At 47.7% G+C, this 15,615-nt stretch overlaps 1 pseudogene; it reads right to left on the reverse strand.

The window, feature by feature from the left end:
* Window positions 1–3,317: 3,317 nt before the first annotated feature.
* Window positions 3,318–3,848, reverse strand: LOC120851461 (annotated as a pseudogene).
* Between the last annotated feature and the right edge of the window lie 11,767 nt (window positions 3,849–15,615).

Here is a 15,615-nt window from a genome sequence, read left to right on the forward strand (position 1 = left end):
GACGGCCATTTATGGGGGTCCCCTCTCAGGAGAGTGTTTACCTCATGCAGGACTTTTACATTCAAATCTTGGCCCAAAGTTAGCTTGGTTGTCTCCTGGACCAGTAAGGCAACCACAGCAACTGCCCATAAGCATCCCGGCCACCCAGTGGCAACATTGTCCAGCTGATTTGAGAGATAAGCCACGGGTCTGTCCCCTGTCCCCATAGTCTGGGACAACACTCCCATAGCAACCTTGTTCTTTTCAGTCACGTAAAGAGTAAATGGCTTAGCAAAGTCTGGCAGGCCCAAGGCAGGTGCTGACCTAATTGTACTGGGTTTGAGTTCTATTACCTCTGGGACTTGTTGTGCAAGTCTGGGAGGGTTGTCTTCCACCCCGACCTCAGGAAATTGTTGAGTTAACTCTCTCTCTCCCTCGACTGTTTAACCCATCTAGTTTCCCTTCTGGGAGGTCGTGCAACCTCCATTCATCTTGAGGGGTTACCGAGAGGAAGAGTAAATAAGTGGTTGCTGTTGAGCCCACTCAAAAAGTGGGTCTTTCATTGGGGGGAAGGTCATTTGTGCCCCCAATTTAGACAGCAAGTCTCTTCCCGACAAAGGTACTGGGCATTCAGAGATGTATAAAAATTAATGAGTCACTTGGTGTCCCCCCATATGACATTTTCAGGTTAGGCTTGAAACACAAAAGCTGCATTTATCACCATCTGAGACCCAGAAGCCTCTGAATCTATTGGCATATAAATTATACGGTCCTTGCAGTCTTTCGTAGAACTCAGAGGGTGATTCGCTTTCCCTTTGAATCACTTCAGAGGATTTTGCCCTACTTATGGGTTTTTGGGCCCTCCTCTTGAGACCTTGTAAAATAGCTGTCCAATATCTCTCCAGGTGGCCCCTCCCTTTCTCTGTGTTACAGTCCCAATAGGGCCTCTCATCGGGGGTGGCTAGTTCTGCCCACTGCTGCCGGTTTGCAGTACCCTCAGGTGCCATTTCTCATAACTATTTTCTGGCCTCAGTTAGAATCCCGTGTCAGTCCTCAGTGCTGAAGAGGGAGACTACATGTCATCCCATGTAGGGCAGTGGGTTTGAAAAATAGTCTCCATTAGCTTAATCTGGTAATAGGCTACAGGGGGCTGATGGTAGTGGCCGTCTGCCCCCTGAACCGGAGGCTGCTGTAACTCTCTGAGGGGCATTTGTAGCGGGGCCCTTTCCTCTGGCTCCTTAGCAGAACGCAGCCTCTGTTTGATTCTGGCGTCTCCTTTCCCCTCCCTGTCAGTACTCACCCGGAAAGGCGGGTTTAGCTTGGGCAGTTCAGCTGGAGCCGGATCCTAGAAGTGTTGGCTAGAGGCTTATGCCACCAGGATCAGAGCCTGCCAAGGTGGCAGCTCTATGACCTCTAGGAGAGCTGGCGGAGGAGCAGCGGCTGCTGCAGGAACTTCACCTCGCCCTGGATCGGGCATTAAGGCGGCCTCTGGTCCTGGTGGAGCAGTGGGCAGCGGGCACGTCATTATCCAGTATGGGGGAGGGGCGGGTCATCCTCGTCCAGATCCTGTCAGATCCCAGAGGGAGAAGGGGGATGGCGTCTCTTCACCTGCCAGTCAGCACAGCCGAACCAGAACACCACGTGATCCAAGATTATTTCTCCCTTAAAGTCCATTCTGCCTTGGTGGGCTTGATCAGGTGCAGTTGAAAACACAGATGGGTTTGTCACGCAAGTGTATGTTCCTCGGTTCTTTGTCTCACCACAACAAAGATTTGGAGTGATGGACATTAAAGCCCCCTTGGCGTGTCACAGCTCTCAGGTCTTGGATAGACTGTGTTATAGCTCTCAGGTCTCGAATGGACCATGTTATAGCTCTTAGACAAATCAGTGTTATAGCTCAGTGTTACAGCTCTATTTTATTTAGAAGATAGCAGGAAAATCCATCTTTGAGGTGTGAGGGCACGTCGATCTAAAGACACGAAGAGAAGAGCGCCCCAGCACGAGGGAGAGAGAGAGAGCTAGCTTTGGCTCCTCTGTTTTTCTCTCCCTGGGCCTGTCCTATGTAAATTGGGCCAGCCAGGAGTGTTGTTTGTTTTACCTGAGGTCCTCACTCCGGTCCTCAGATCTTCTTTTGTTTCATTTTCGCAGGCTTTTCCCTTGTCTTGTAGCCACCGCCATTCTGGACTCCTTTTTCCTGTTCTACCTACCTAACATTCCCCCCTCAAGAGATGGGAGGCCCAATTTTTTGGGAATAGGGGCATTGAGGTCTTTCTGGATACTTCCTGCTGAACTGGGACGGCGAGGGGTATTGGGCCTCCCCCTCTTGCTAGTCTCAAGCCTCAGAGTCCTTATAGCAGTGACCATCTAAGGGTGAGTGATATTTTCTGTGGTCGGCTGTAGTTTTACATCTTTGTTGAACTGGCACTGCATGTTGTAGCTGGTTGACCTGGGCAGAGACAAAACAGGTTAGACAATTGACAGTACATGGAATAATCATAAGCGTCATCAATGTAGCATAACAAGGACCAGTAGGGGCATTGGTCAATTTTAAATTCACATTGCCAGGAGGGCTCAAGTCCCCCTGTGTTCAGGGATCAGAAGATCTATCTCCTGTCTGTTTTGGAGTGCAATCTCTGTCAAGCTGTGATGGCTCTTTAGAGCTATCCTGAGAAATCTTATCCCCAGAAACTAGATTTTGGGGGTGTTCATTAGAATGGCACTCATTGGTAGTCCTGAATAGGTATCTGAGATCTCCCAGGGCTCACAGGTGTATTGAGTGTCCTCTTCTGTTTTCTTCCACGGGTCCTGGTACCTTGACTGCTGTGGGGATAGAAAGTACTACAGGGTAGGAGCCCTTCCGTGTGGGCTGGAGTTGAGCTTTTGGGGACCCATCTTTCCAGATTTTAATTAGGACTTGAGTCCCTGGAGCATATAGTGGTGACTCCTTAGAATCTTTTGGGTCCTGGTTTATACCCCACAAGTGTATATACTGTTGGAATTGCCCAGTGGCCATGGTATAAGATTGGAGGGTCTGAACCTCTGGATCTAGGAAGAGGTCATTGACATAAACAAAAGGTCTCCCATATAGCATCTCATAAGGACTAAGACCAAGCTGTTCCTTAGGGGCAATGTGGGTGTGGAGGAGAGCTATCAGTAAAGCCTCCTTCCATCCCAGGGAGGTGTCCTGGGTTATCTTTTTTATCGCTGATTTTAAGGATTGGCTCTTTCTACTTTTTCCAAAGATTGAGGCCTCCAGGCACAATAGAGATACTAAGTGATGCCCAACGCTTTTGAGACCCCTTGGGTGACCTTAGAAGTAAATGATGTCCCACTGTCACTTTTTTTTTTTTTTTTTGAATTACAAAGCTACTTTTAATACTTTGGGGTGAGCCCCACAGGAATAAAAAACACTGGGAAAGGGTAACCCCCTCACCCCCAGGAGTGGCCCAGGGGGAGAGAGGCTACCTGAGGGGTAGGAAGCACAAAAGGAACCCGCTACAGACTCAGGGCAAAGGGAATGCCATCGGTGCTGGGACCTGTGAGCACTATAGGAGAAAACGCGAGCGTGATGGGACTGGCTCCAGGCACACAGGCGAAGGGCAAGAGGGTTGGACACGAAGCCACAAAGCTACTTGGGTTCCTCCTTCTTCTCGTTTGCCTTTTTCTGCTTCTGCTGCATGATCTCCGAGTCTCTCTGCTTGCGAGCGGCAGCAGAAAGCCCGTCATCTCAGCGCTTTCCCTTAACCGAGTCGCTCTGCTTTTTCATATTCTTCTGGCGGGTGAGCTCGCGCTGGTTACCGCGGGTCATGGCGACGGCAACGGCTCCGGCCTGCCTGCGTTGCGTCCCCTCATTCAGTACGACGTTACAGGCCCCGGCACTGTCACTTTGTAATGACCTGGGCAGACCAAATCTTGGAATGATTTCATGGAGCAGTTTTTTTTACCACCTCCTCAGCCTTCTCAGTCCGGGTTGGAAAGCCTTCAATCCATCCTGTGAATGTATCTGTCATGACTAATAGGTATTTATACCCTTGAGAAACTGGCATCTGGGTGAAGTCCATCTGCTAGTCCTCTCCTGGGTAGGCCCCACGTCGTTGGATGGGCTGGGCCAGCTGGGGTCATCAAGCTCCTTGGGGGTTGTTTAACTGGCAAGTGGGACAAGAGGAGACCACCTGTCTTATAGTTGTTTGGAAGCCTGTTCCTCTGAAGGACCTTTCTAGTAATCTTTGGAGGGTATTTTCTCCTAAATGAGTAGTGGCATGTAAGGAGTTAACCAACTTCCACTGGAGGTTCCCAGGCAGAAAAAGGAGTCCCTCCTTTTGGAACCACCCCATATGATCTTGAAAGCCCTCGCTCTTAGTTTTAAGAGTCTCACCTTCAGTATAGGAAGGAGTTTCTGGCAAATTAGTCTGTGGAACTAAGGTGGCAACCCCTATTAGGTCATGGTTCTGTAATGCTGCTCTCCTAGCTGCCTGATCAGCTACTTGGTTCCCTCGTGCCACTTCTGTGCTCCCTTTTTGGTGTCCTTTACAGTGGGAGACTGAAACCTCAGTGAGCAGATGAGTCGAAGAATTTGATCACCATATTTGATTGGGGACCCTTGGGTGGTCAAGTGGCCCCTTTCTTTCCAAATAGCCGCATGTGCATGTAGCACCAGAAAGGCATGCTTGGAGTCAGTGTAAATGGCTATTCTTTTTCCTTTTCCCAGCTGTAAAGCTCAAGTCAGGGCTATGAGCTCAGCTAATAGGGCTGAAGTACCTGGTGGCAGAGGCTTAGCCTCTATGGTCTCAAAATTGGAGACTACTGCATCTCCGGCTCTTCTTTTTCCATCCAAGACAAAGCTGCTTCCATCAGTGTACCAGATTTCCTCAGGATTGGTCAGAGGATCTTCTGACAATCCTTCTCGGGGTTTTGTCCAGTGGTCCAAGATTTCTAGACAAGAGTGAAAGAGGAGAGAGCCCTCGGGGGTAGGCAGGAGGGTGGCTGGGTTAAGAATCTCACAAGGGGATATAGTGAGGCCTGGATTTTCCATCAGCATTACTTGATATCTGAGTATTCTTTGATCAGACATCCATAAATGGCCTCTCTCATTTAGGAGTTGTTTTACTTGGTGGCTGGTAAAAATAGTTAGTTTGCCCCCAAAGGAGAGTTTTAAAGCATCTTCTATCATGATTGCAATAGCTGCAAGATTTCGAAGGCAGGGGGGCCAGCCTCAGGCGGTTGGATCGAGCCTCTTGGATAAGTAAGCTACAGGCTGGGGCTCAGATCCCAACCTTTGAGTTAACACTCCCAAGGCTAGTCCCTCTCTTTCATGGACATAAAGTTGGAACGCTTTTTCTGGGTCTGGCAACCCAAGGCAGGTGCCTGAGTTCAGGCCTGTTTTAGTGTAGCCTCTGCCTTCTTTTGAGGAGTTCCCCACACCAGTGGGATTGAATCATCTCGTCCCTTTAAGCTTTCATATAAGGGCCGGGCAATTAGACCATAGTTGGGTATCCAGATTCTACAATACCCAGTTAGCCCCAGGAAAGCTCGCAATTGTTTTCGAGTCGTGGGGGAGAGCAACTGGAGGATTCCTTGTACCCGATCAGACAGCCTCCTGGACCCGTGTGTAATCTGAACTCCCAGGTAAGTGACCTTTGTCTCGACCATCTGTGCCTCAGCACGGGAGACTTTATATCCTCTTTTTGCCAAGAAGTTTAGAACCTGAATTGCATGTTGTTGGGCACTTTATTCATCTGGAGAGCAGATTAGTAGGTCATCTATGTATTGTAATATTTTCCCATTAGGTCCCAGGTCCAGATCTAGGGGATCTTGGCTAAGAGCCTGTCCAAACAGGTGGGGACTATCTCTGAACCCCTGAGGTAATACTGTCCAAGTCATCTGTTGGTGTTTTTCTCCTGAGACCTCCCACTCAAAGGCAAAAAGGATATTGGGATTCTTTAGCCAGTAGTATGCAAAAAAAATGCATCTTTGAGATCCAAGACTGTAAACCACTTGGCCCTGGGTGGAATTTCTCCCAAGATTACATAGGGATTGGGTGCTGTGGGATGGAGGGGGACTACAGCTTCACTTATGATCCAGAGATCTTGAACCATTCACCAGGTTCCATCTTTTTTTCTTTACTGAAAGGATTGGGGTGTTACATGGAGAACTGGTGGGGACCAATAGCCCACAAGCCAGGAATTTATTTACTAAAGGCTGTAGTCCCTCTCGAGCCTCTCTTTTGAGAGGATATTGTTTCTGGTTAAGAAACCAAGTGGGATCTTGGAGGACAATGATGACTGTTTCAGCTTGGTGGGCTTGTCCAGGAATCCCCTGGTCCCACACCTGGGGGTTAATTTTGTCTTCCCATAGTTTTTGGTCCCTCTCTATTGAAGGTGTAATGGGTTCTTCAGTAGTAACCAGGAGCTGCAGGGCTCCAGGGGCTGAAAAACTTCCCATCACAAGGGTGGTTCCCAGTTTAGTGAGTATATCTCTTCCCAATAAGGGAGTAGGACACTTAGGGACCACTAGAAACTGGTGGGAAAATATTTGTCCATCCCAGCAACAAAGAAGTGCTAGGGTGAATCTTTTAGTAGTTGTTTTTCCTGTAGCACCCAAAATGGTACAGTTTTGGGAGGAGAAGGGTCCGGAGTAGGAGATCAAGACAGAGTAGGTAGCCCCCGTGTCAACAAAGAAATTCTCGGACCTACCTGCCACATCCAGTTGCACCCTTGGCTCCAGCCCTGTGATGGTTATCTGTGACAGGTGGGCTGGCTGGAGCAGGCCACTTCAGTCCTCTTGAACCATCATGAGGGTAGGCTTGGTGCTTGACCTTGAGGCCTTGGGTCCAGAGGGCAGAGTGCCGCCCAATGTCCCAGTTGATGGCATTTGTGGCAAGCCGTTTTAGGGGACTTGTCACGGTTTGGACACTCTTTGGCCCAATGCCCCACCTGTCTACAGATCAGGCATTTGTCACGTGCTTTGTTCTTCAAGGACTCGGGGTTTGCCATAGGGCTTTTCTGGAGGGCAGCCAGCATCTGGGCATGCCTTGTCCCTTTCTTTCTCTCCTTCTTCTGGGCCTTCGCCTCCTTCTCCTGTTCTCTGTTATAAAAGGTATTGGTGGCTGTATGACCATCTCATCTAAAGAGGCAGCGGGGTCTTGCTGCTGTCGCTGTTGTAACTTAATTCTGATATCTGATGCACATTGGGACAGGAATTTGTCCTTTAAAATCACCTGTCCCTCGTAAGAGTCTAAGTCCAGATTGGTAAACTTTTGGAGTGCCTCTTTTAGCCTTTCCAGAAAGGCAATGGGGTTCTCATTGGGCTCCTGAGTTATTGCTGAGACCTGGGCATAGCTAATTACCTTTTGTTGGGCTGCTTTCAGTCCTGCCTTCACGCAGATTAGAAAATGATCTCTTTCCCAGATGTGCTCAGGGTCATTATAATTCCAATTAGGATCGGAGGAGGAGACTGCAGTTTCCCCTACTGGGTATTTATCACTGGACATGTGAAGCCCTGTTGCATACCTCTGGGCCTCCTTTAAGACCCTAGTATGTTCAGGGTCAGATAAAGTTTGACTAAATATGACCATGATGTCTTTCCATGTCAAGTCAAAGGCCAAGGTAATATGTTGGAATGTATCTATATATTTGCCTGGGTCATCTGTATAGCTTCCCAGCTCTTGTTTGATCAGTCTTAGTTCTAAGAGGGAGAAGGGCTTATGGACCCGGGTTGGTCCGAATTGTCCTTCAGTTTCAACTAAGGGACATACTCGAGCTGGCTTTTGTGGAGGGGGTGCTCCCAGATATGGGGGCATGTTTGGATACAAGGAAGGAGCACCAGGCAACTCAGGAGCTGTGGGAGGTCAGCCATCATGAGGGGGTTCCTTTTCTTGGTTGCCTGTGCCTAACACCATTTGCCTAGTGGGCTCACTTTTAGGGCATACAACAATCCCATACTTATGACAGAGTTCCTTCATATCCCTTAGTCGGAAGAAAATTTGGACATAGGGGATCTCTGTCCATTTCCCTTGTCTTTTACAGAATGATTCTAATTGTAGGATGGGATTGTAGTTTAAAGTCCCATCCTTAGGCCAGTGTTCCTCATCCCCCAGTGGATACTGTGGCCACGCAGTGGCACAAAAGAATTTCAAGAGACTTCTCCTTAGAGCTAGAGGGTCGAACAGCTTCCAGTTATCAAGGATGCATCTCAAGGGCATCTGCTGGGAAGTGTATTGGTTATTTCCCATCTGAAAGATAGTCATGACAGGGAGAAAAGAAAAAGACCTCTTTTGATTTTCATGTGTGGACTTCCTTAGGGGTGAGTCTTTTTGAAGCATATCCTACCCAGAATTGTTGCAACCTGAGAGCTAGGCGTTCCCGGGTCAGGGTGCAGATCCCCAGGCAGGCTGAGGCGTGACAGCCTCCTAGAGATCGAATCCCCAGGCAGGTCGAGGCGTGACGGCCTCCCGAGAATTGGGTCCCTGGGCAGGTCGAGGAGTGATGACCTCCTGGGACTCCTGGACTGGAGTTGGGCATCCCCAAGATCTCCAGTGTGACCAGTACTGGGTAGGATTAGGGTATTATAGAGTATTTCTCTCCCAAGGCCAGCTATTTTCTGGTTGTCTCTCTAGAAGACTGTAGAGGCAACCTTGTGGGTCTGGATGGGGCTCAGGAAAAGGGCGTGAAACAGGAGGAAAGAGGGCAGAACACAACCTTTGAAAGAATGACATAGCACAAGGGTATAATGCAAACCAATTAAAATCAATTGGGTCTAAGATGACAAGTCAAATTCAAGTAAACCTTAATCTCCAAACTATAAGCCAACAGACACACCTAGAGGTGGCAGGACAGCTCCAAGGCACTGTGAAAAAGATGGAAGAGTGGGTGGTTCCCCAATGGCTGGGATGATCCTCCCACTCATTAGCATATGAATTCACCCCACTCGAAAAACCTAGCCAGGCCGAATTCAATGGCCAGTGCCCTGTAGAGTGTAGCGCTTTTCTCTGAATCTTAACAAGTCTACCTCTTATCTGTCGCTTTGTCTCTCAATGAATTTTTGTAAGGAGACCTCAGAGCCTGAGCTTTATTAGTTTTGGCTGGGCTTGAGTCCCAGGAGAGAGCTGAAGGACAGGAGGAAAAAGCAGTGGGAAAAACGTGCCAAGAAACTTTCTTCATAGCCCACTGGAAAATTTGCTAAATATCTGATCGGTGCTCACCGTTCCTTTGGTCTGATCCTTGGCACAGAGAAGAGAAAGGACAGAAGCTGTGTAACAGCTACTGGGGCTCAGCAGATAGCGCCTTTGGGACATGCTGAGGACAAGCCTCTCCAGAGCCCCTCAATTGTGCCCCCTGCCACCCGCCTGTTCACAGGAGGTTCGAGGAAACAAGAAACGAGAGATTGTAAAGGAATTAAGATTTCGTTAGGCATATGTCCCTCCAGCCAGAGGAGCGAGGACCTCTTACCTTAACTGGAGGTCTTCTGGGATCTGAGACTGGGCCGCGTGGGCTTTCGGCTGTCCCAGTTTCCAGCATGATGGGCCTTCCCCGGCACTGGATTTTCTTCGCGTTCCGCTTCTACCACGGGAGCTTCGCTGAGTTGGGCTCCGGCTGTGCTTGGCCTCTTCCACGCAGAGGTTGTTTCAGCCAGGTTATATCCGAGTCACGGCACCATAGATGTCACGCGAATGTATGTTCCTCGATTCTTTGTCTCGTCACAACAAAGATTTGGAGTGACGGACATTAAAGCACACTTGGTGTGTCACAGCTCTCAGGTCTCGAATGGACCATGTTATAGCTCTTAGACAAATCAGTGTTACAGCTCAGTGTTACAACTCTATTTTATTTAGAAGATAGCAGGAAAAATCCATCTTTGAGGCATGAGGGCACGTCGATCTAAAGACACGAGGAGAAGAGCGCCCCAGCGCGCGGGAGAGAGAGAGCTAGATTTGGCTCCTCTATTTATATGTTTATCTCTCCCTGGGCCTGCCCTCTGTAAATTGGGCCAGCCAGGAGTGTTGTTTGTTTTACTTGAGGTCCTCACTCTGGTCCTCGGACCTTCTTTTGTTTCATTTTCATGGGCTTTTCCCTTCCGTGTCTTGTAGCCACTGCCATTTTGGACTCCTTTTCCCTGTTTTACCTACCTAACAGGTTAAATATCCCACGTCCCAGGCCATCTCCAGAACAGCATATTCATACTCACTTATGTATCCCCCTCCTTCTAGCCTGATAATTCCGAGGAGGTAAAGAATTTCATAATAGACAGGACACCTCCTGGGGGAGGGTAGAATATGACCAAGTTTCTTCTAAAAATCCCCTCATGATCGCTTGGTAATAATTTTCCCCAAGATGGCGTGGACACGCCTCCTAAATGACCTTCACAAATTTCCTTCCTAAACTGTAGCACGCTCATCAACCTGTGTACCAAGCAATCACTGCTGCCTGCCTATTCCAGGCTCTTGTGGGTCCATGCCCCTTCTAGTCCCTCCCAGGGAGGGGGGAATCAGGCCCCCTCTTCCACCCTACTGGGTGGGTTCCTCCTCACCTGAACACTCAGTTCCCCTGCTGCCATCCACTACCTGCTAATATGAAAGATCTGGGCATTGAGAAGCAGAATCCTCCAGAAAGGCGAGGTGCCTTCCCCCTTCTTGAAGATTCAAGCCATAAGGCCTTGGAGTAGTCCAAAGTGAGGAGTTTCCTGACCAATGCACCAAGTGTTGTAGCCATGCATTCTGGGAAACAAACTGTTGAGGCCTGATAGAGGCCATGACTAAAATAGGCTGGAGCAAGCATCCCGGAAACAGCTGAGACACTGCCCGGGTGGGATCAAAATTTATTACCCCCGACAGGAGGACTCAGCCTGTCAGCATGCTCCCAGTAGCCTGGTCTGTGCCAATCGGGACGAGGATAGATATCTCCTAAGAAAGTCCGCACGCGCGAAAATCTAGCCAATTAATAGATGCAAAGAAACCCTTGTAACCAATCCCACCTTGCCAATTCCCTGTCTTTGTCCTAAACTTATAAATACTACTGTAATATAGAGCTCAGGGCTCTGGCTTTATTCCACTGTGTTGGATGCAGCCAGGGTCCTGGCTCGAGCTAGCAATAAATTCCCTTTTTTGCGTTTGCATTGCTGTGGATGTCTTGTTCTCTCAGTTCTGGGGATTGGGACCTTGGGCAAAACAAAACTCACTCAGAAGGACAATGCAGATGGTGGAGAGCAGTTTGTAACACCAGGGGGCCCAAGGCAGAGTCTTCTGTTAGCCAAGGACCCCAACCAGTTTTTGGGAAACTTTATATACCCTAAGTGTACGTGCACAAACCCACCTCCCCAAATTCCCTAAAATCAAAGTTAACTTAGTGATTCATATGCCTCAATCCTGGGTAGTTAACAGTGGGCAATTATCAATAGGCCTGTGGTCATACCCCAATAAGCATAATAGAATGTATGATTCTATTCAGTTACACAGAAAATTAGGGTATTCTTTTAGCAATGGAGAGTCCTGGGGCTCTCCCTTCTGGGGGCCTGGTTTTCTAGTTGGTATGTCGTTTCCATAGATACTGGGCATATAGCTCAAAGTCCACAGTCCGGCCCAAGATGGAGTCCTGCTTTCAAGACAGAACCTGTTCTGTTTCCTCCTTCAATAGCACTACAGGAATTCGTATCTTTAGGTAGAAGGATACAGATATAGAAGGAAGGGTTGCTTCACTGTAGAGTTCTCAGATGAAATAAAGTTCTCCCTGTGCAGTGCTTACCCTGAACCATCAGACATTTATCAATGGTGTCATATCACATCGTCTGGCCAGGCAGAGTCTGGACTTGCCCTAGGAAGGAGCAGCTGGCCTAATCCTATGCTCCAGAATCAGCCATTTCTACTGGGAGATGACGGGTTTCCCAGGTGGCCAACACGGGTTTGATCCCTGGGTTGTGAAAATCCCCTGGAGTAGGAAATGACAACCCACTCCAATATTCGTGCCTGGGAAGTCCCTGGGAAATCCCAGAGGAGCCTGGCAGGCTACAGTTCAAGGGGTCGCAAGAGTCAGACATGACTTCATGGCTAAACAACAGCAACAATAACAAGTGGGATCTGATAGGCAATGGGGGTGGTGGTGTTGAAGTCCACGGAAGTCGTTTAGTCTGTATCTAGGGCACAGTATGATGGGGAGAAAAGCAAACAGCAAGTCACCATCCAGCTAAGTGATAAGTGGAAAAGGGTGGGGTGGGTCTCAGATGAGGAGTAGGGTGACCTAAAATGTGGAAGAGACAGACACAAGGAATCTGGGTCAAGTGACAGCCAGGAGACCAGTTGAGCAACCAGTTGGTGTCTGGGAGTGAGGTACAGATTTCCAGGTAGGAAGGCCAGGGGTCTCCAAACAGAGTAAATAAGCTGCAAGTGTCAGACATTTTCTCTCTCTCTCTAGCGGCAGGAGGAAACAAAGTAGTGTTACATTTTTTCCCCCTACTCTATACGAATTTAAAAACAGGTTTCTCATAAAATTCTGTGTGGCCCTAATGACAGCTGGTTCCATCAGAACTTAACTTTTCTCAAACCTTGAGCTAACCAATGCATTTTTCTTATGGAAATAATTGTCTTAAGCTATGTTAATATGCTGTGTATTTACCCCAGACTCTGTCTTCAACTTGGGTCGCCTAAAGGCTCAGAACTGACTTGACAAATGTTATACATTGTTCTCCTAATCAATGTTAATGAAACTATATATTTGTATGGAAATCTGCCCTTCTTCAAGATTAAAGTCAATCTATGGCCTGGGATGATTCACCTGATGCCAAGAATATCTCAAAATGCATCTTGTAGGTGAGGGGCCTGGTGCCATTCTCGGAATTTTGAGACATTTCCTTTCTTTAATTAGCAGACTGCTAGAAACTATATAACGTCCAGCTAAAGACTAGCAGGGGGGTACTCTTTCTGCCCCCTTCTGATGTCTATGTCAGAAGCTTTCTCTATTTCTTTTATATTTTAATAAAACTTTATTACACAAAAGCTCTGAGTGATCAGGCTTCGTCTCTGGCCCTGGATTGAATTCTTCTCCTCCAGAGGCCAAGAATCCTGAAATCTTTCGTGGTTTAGCAACAACCTTTCAGGAGGCCTGACAACAAAGGCAAGGTCCCATCACTAAGCTGGGCTCAGATTCCAGTAAAGAGAAGGCTGGTCTACCAGAAAGTCTTGACCTAGAAACCGAACTGGGGTGGTGCAAGGAGGAGGGAGAATTGAAAATTAGTTGTCTCCTAGGTATGGCTCTTCAGTTACAAGCAACAATAACTGAGGCAGGCTTGCTTAAGCAGAAAGTAAGCTAAAACAAACAGGAGCTTACTAGAAGAATTTGGAGCACACCCGTTTCTCATTGCTACTTTAACAGATTCCCACAAACACAGTGGTTTAGAACAATATTTCATTGTATATATGTACCACATTTTTATCCATTCATTTGTCGATGGACATTTAGTTTGCTTCCACATCCTGGCTATTGTAAATAGTGCCGCAATGAACATTGGGATACATGTGTCTTTTTGTCATGCAGAAGACCCTGGTTCAATCTCTGGGTTGAGAAGATTCCCTGGAGAAGAGAATGGCAACCCACTCCAGTATTCTTGCCTGGAGAATTCCATGGACAGAGGAGCTTGGTGGGCTATAGTCTAAGGGGTGCAAAGAGTCGGACATGACTGAGCAACTAACTTTCACTTTTCATGCCCAATAGTGGGACTGCTGGGTCATATTGAAGGAGGAAACAGAACAGGCTCTATCTTGAAAAGAGGACTCCATCTTGGGCTGGACTGTGGATTTTGAGCTATATGCCCACTATCAATGGAAATGACATGCCAACCAGAAAACCAAGCCCCTGGAAAAAAGAGCCCCAGGGTTCTCCATCGTCTAAAAAAATACCCTAATTTTCTGTGTAACTGAATAGAATCATACATTCTATTATGCTTATTGGGGTATGACCACAGGCCTATTGATAATTGTCCACTGTTAACTACCTAGGCTTAAACCATATGATCACAGGTTAACTTTGATTGTATCTTTCTTTTTCCTTTGTTCAGACTAGTTCCAGGAAACCTTATACACTTAGAGTATATAACGTTTTCCCAAAAACTGGTTGGGGTCCTTGGCTAAGAGGAGATTCTGCCTTGGGCCTGCCGGTGTAGTAAACTGCACTCCACTATCTGCATTGTCCTTCTGAGTGAGTTTGTTTCCCAGAACATGTGGCTACAACAATATGGTAGTTTCATTCCTAGTTTTTCAAGGAATCTCCATACACTCTCCATAGTGGCTGTATCAGTTTACATTCCCACCAAGGTAGTACATCTTAATCAAACTCTCTACAAGATATCTCCTTACGTTTCAAAGAGGCAGTGAAGGTCCTTCAAGTCAAGTTGAGGAGGTGATCTCAGGTTAAGGGTGTGTGGGTGCTGGGCAGGAAGACAAAGCGATGCTTTCCTGAATCCCCTCATATGTAACTATGACTATGACATTACCCCAGTCTGTGAGGGTCAAGGGGGATGATACCCCAGGAAAGAGCTTTGGCAAGGTCAGCTGCTTCTCTTTCTGATCTGAGGATGCTGGTGACCAATATCAGGCCAGCAGGGGAAAAAAAAAAGTATTTGGTATTTTCAGCATTTGAAAATGTGTCCATGTGACAGTGATGTGTGTCTTCTTAACATCATGGAAACTCTTTGCAGCCAAGACATAACTTCAAATTAATCTTCAAGCCAAGCAGGGCTGTCTCCTAACAGTGGGAATTCTGTGGCTCAGAGGTTAAAGCATTTGCCTGGAATGCTGGAGACCCAGGTTCAATCCCTGGGTCAGGAAGATCCCCTGGAGAAGGAAATGGCAACCCACTCCAGTACTTTTGCCTGGAGAATCCCATGGAGGGAGGAGCCTGGTAGGCTACAGTCCATGGGGTTGCAAAGAGTCAGACACGACTGAGCGACTTCACTCACTCACTCACTATGGGAGAGAGACAAGCTCAGTGACTGTGGTCTTGAGGAGGTCACGTTGTGGACCAAATGGAGACAGGCATTGCCCCGACTCCATCCTCTTCCCCTGTCGTTCCTACCTGGTGTCAGGTAGCAAATCGCTGCGGTGCATGTAGTACGTTGTGTGGGATTCCAGCGAGGCTGCACGGAGATTACAAACATACCCGCCTCCTGCAGAAGCAGATTCCTGTGTGCTCTGATTATTATTGGAAACTCAGACGATCACGCAGGTGTTGTACTCCACTTAGTGCTGTGAGCTGCTCCCCATGCCATGACCATCAACCCTCCTTTACCTACACTTATTTTTTTGTCCTTCTAATATATTATACATTAAAAAAAAATCAAGTCTCTAGTTCTTAGCTTTTCTTTCTTATTTTCCCTCCCTTTGTGCTCCCTTCCTTTCTTTCCTTCTTTCTCTTTCCTTTCTTTCACTGCACCAGGTCTTAGCTGCTGCATGTGGGATCTTTATTTGTTCAAACTCCTAGCTGCAGAATGTGGGATCTAGTTACCTGACCAGGGGTTGAACCCAGGCCCCCTGCACTTGAAAGTGCAGAGTCTTAGCCAATGGACCACCAGAGAAGTCTCACCATAATTTGCTTATTTATCATGTTTATTGCGTGGACCTTCCACTAAGATGTAAGTTCCATGAGATCTCTACTC

The sequence above is a fragment of the Oryx dammah genome, unplaced genomic scaffold (assembly GCF_014754425.2).
Source record: "Oryx dammah isolate SB20612 unplaced genomic scaffold, SCBI_Odam_1.1 HiC_scaffold_25, whole genome shotgun sequence".
Classification (NCBI taxonomy): domain Eukaryota; kingdom Metazoa; phylum Chordata; class Mammalia; order Artiodactyla; family Bovidae; genus Oryx; species Oryx dammah.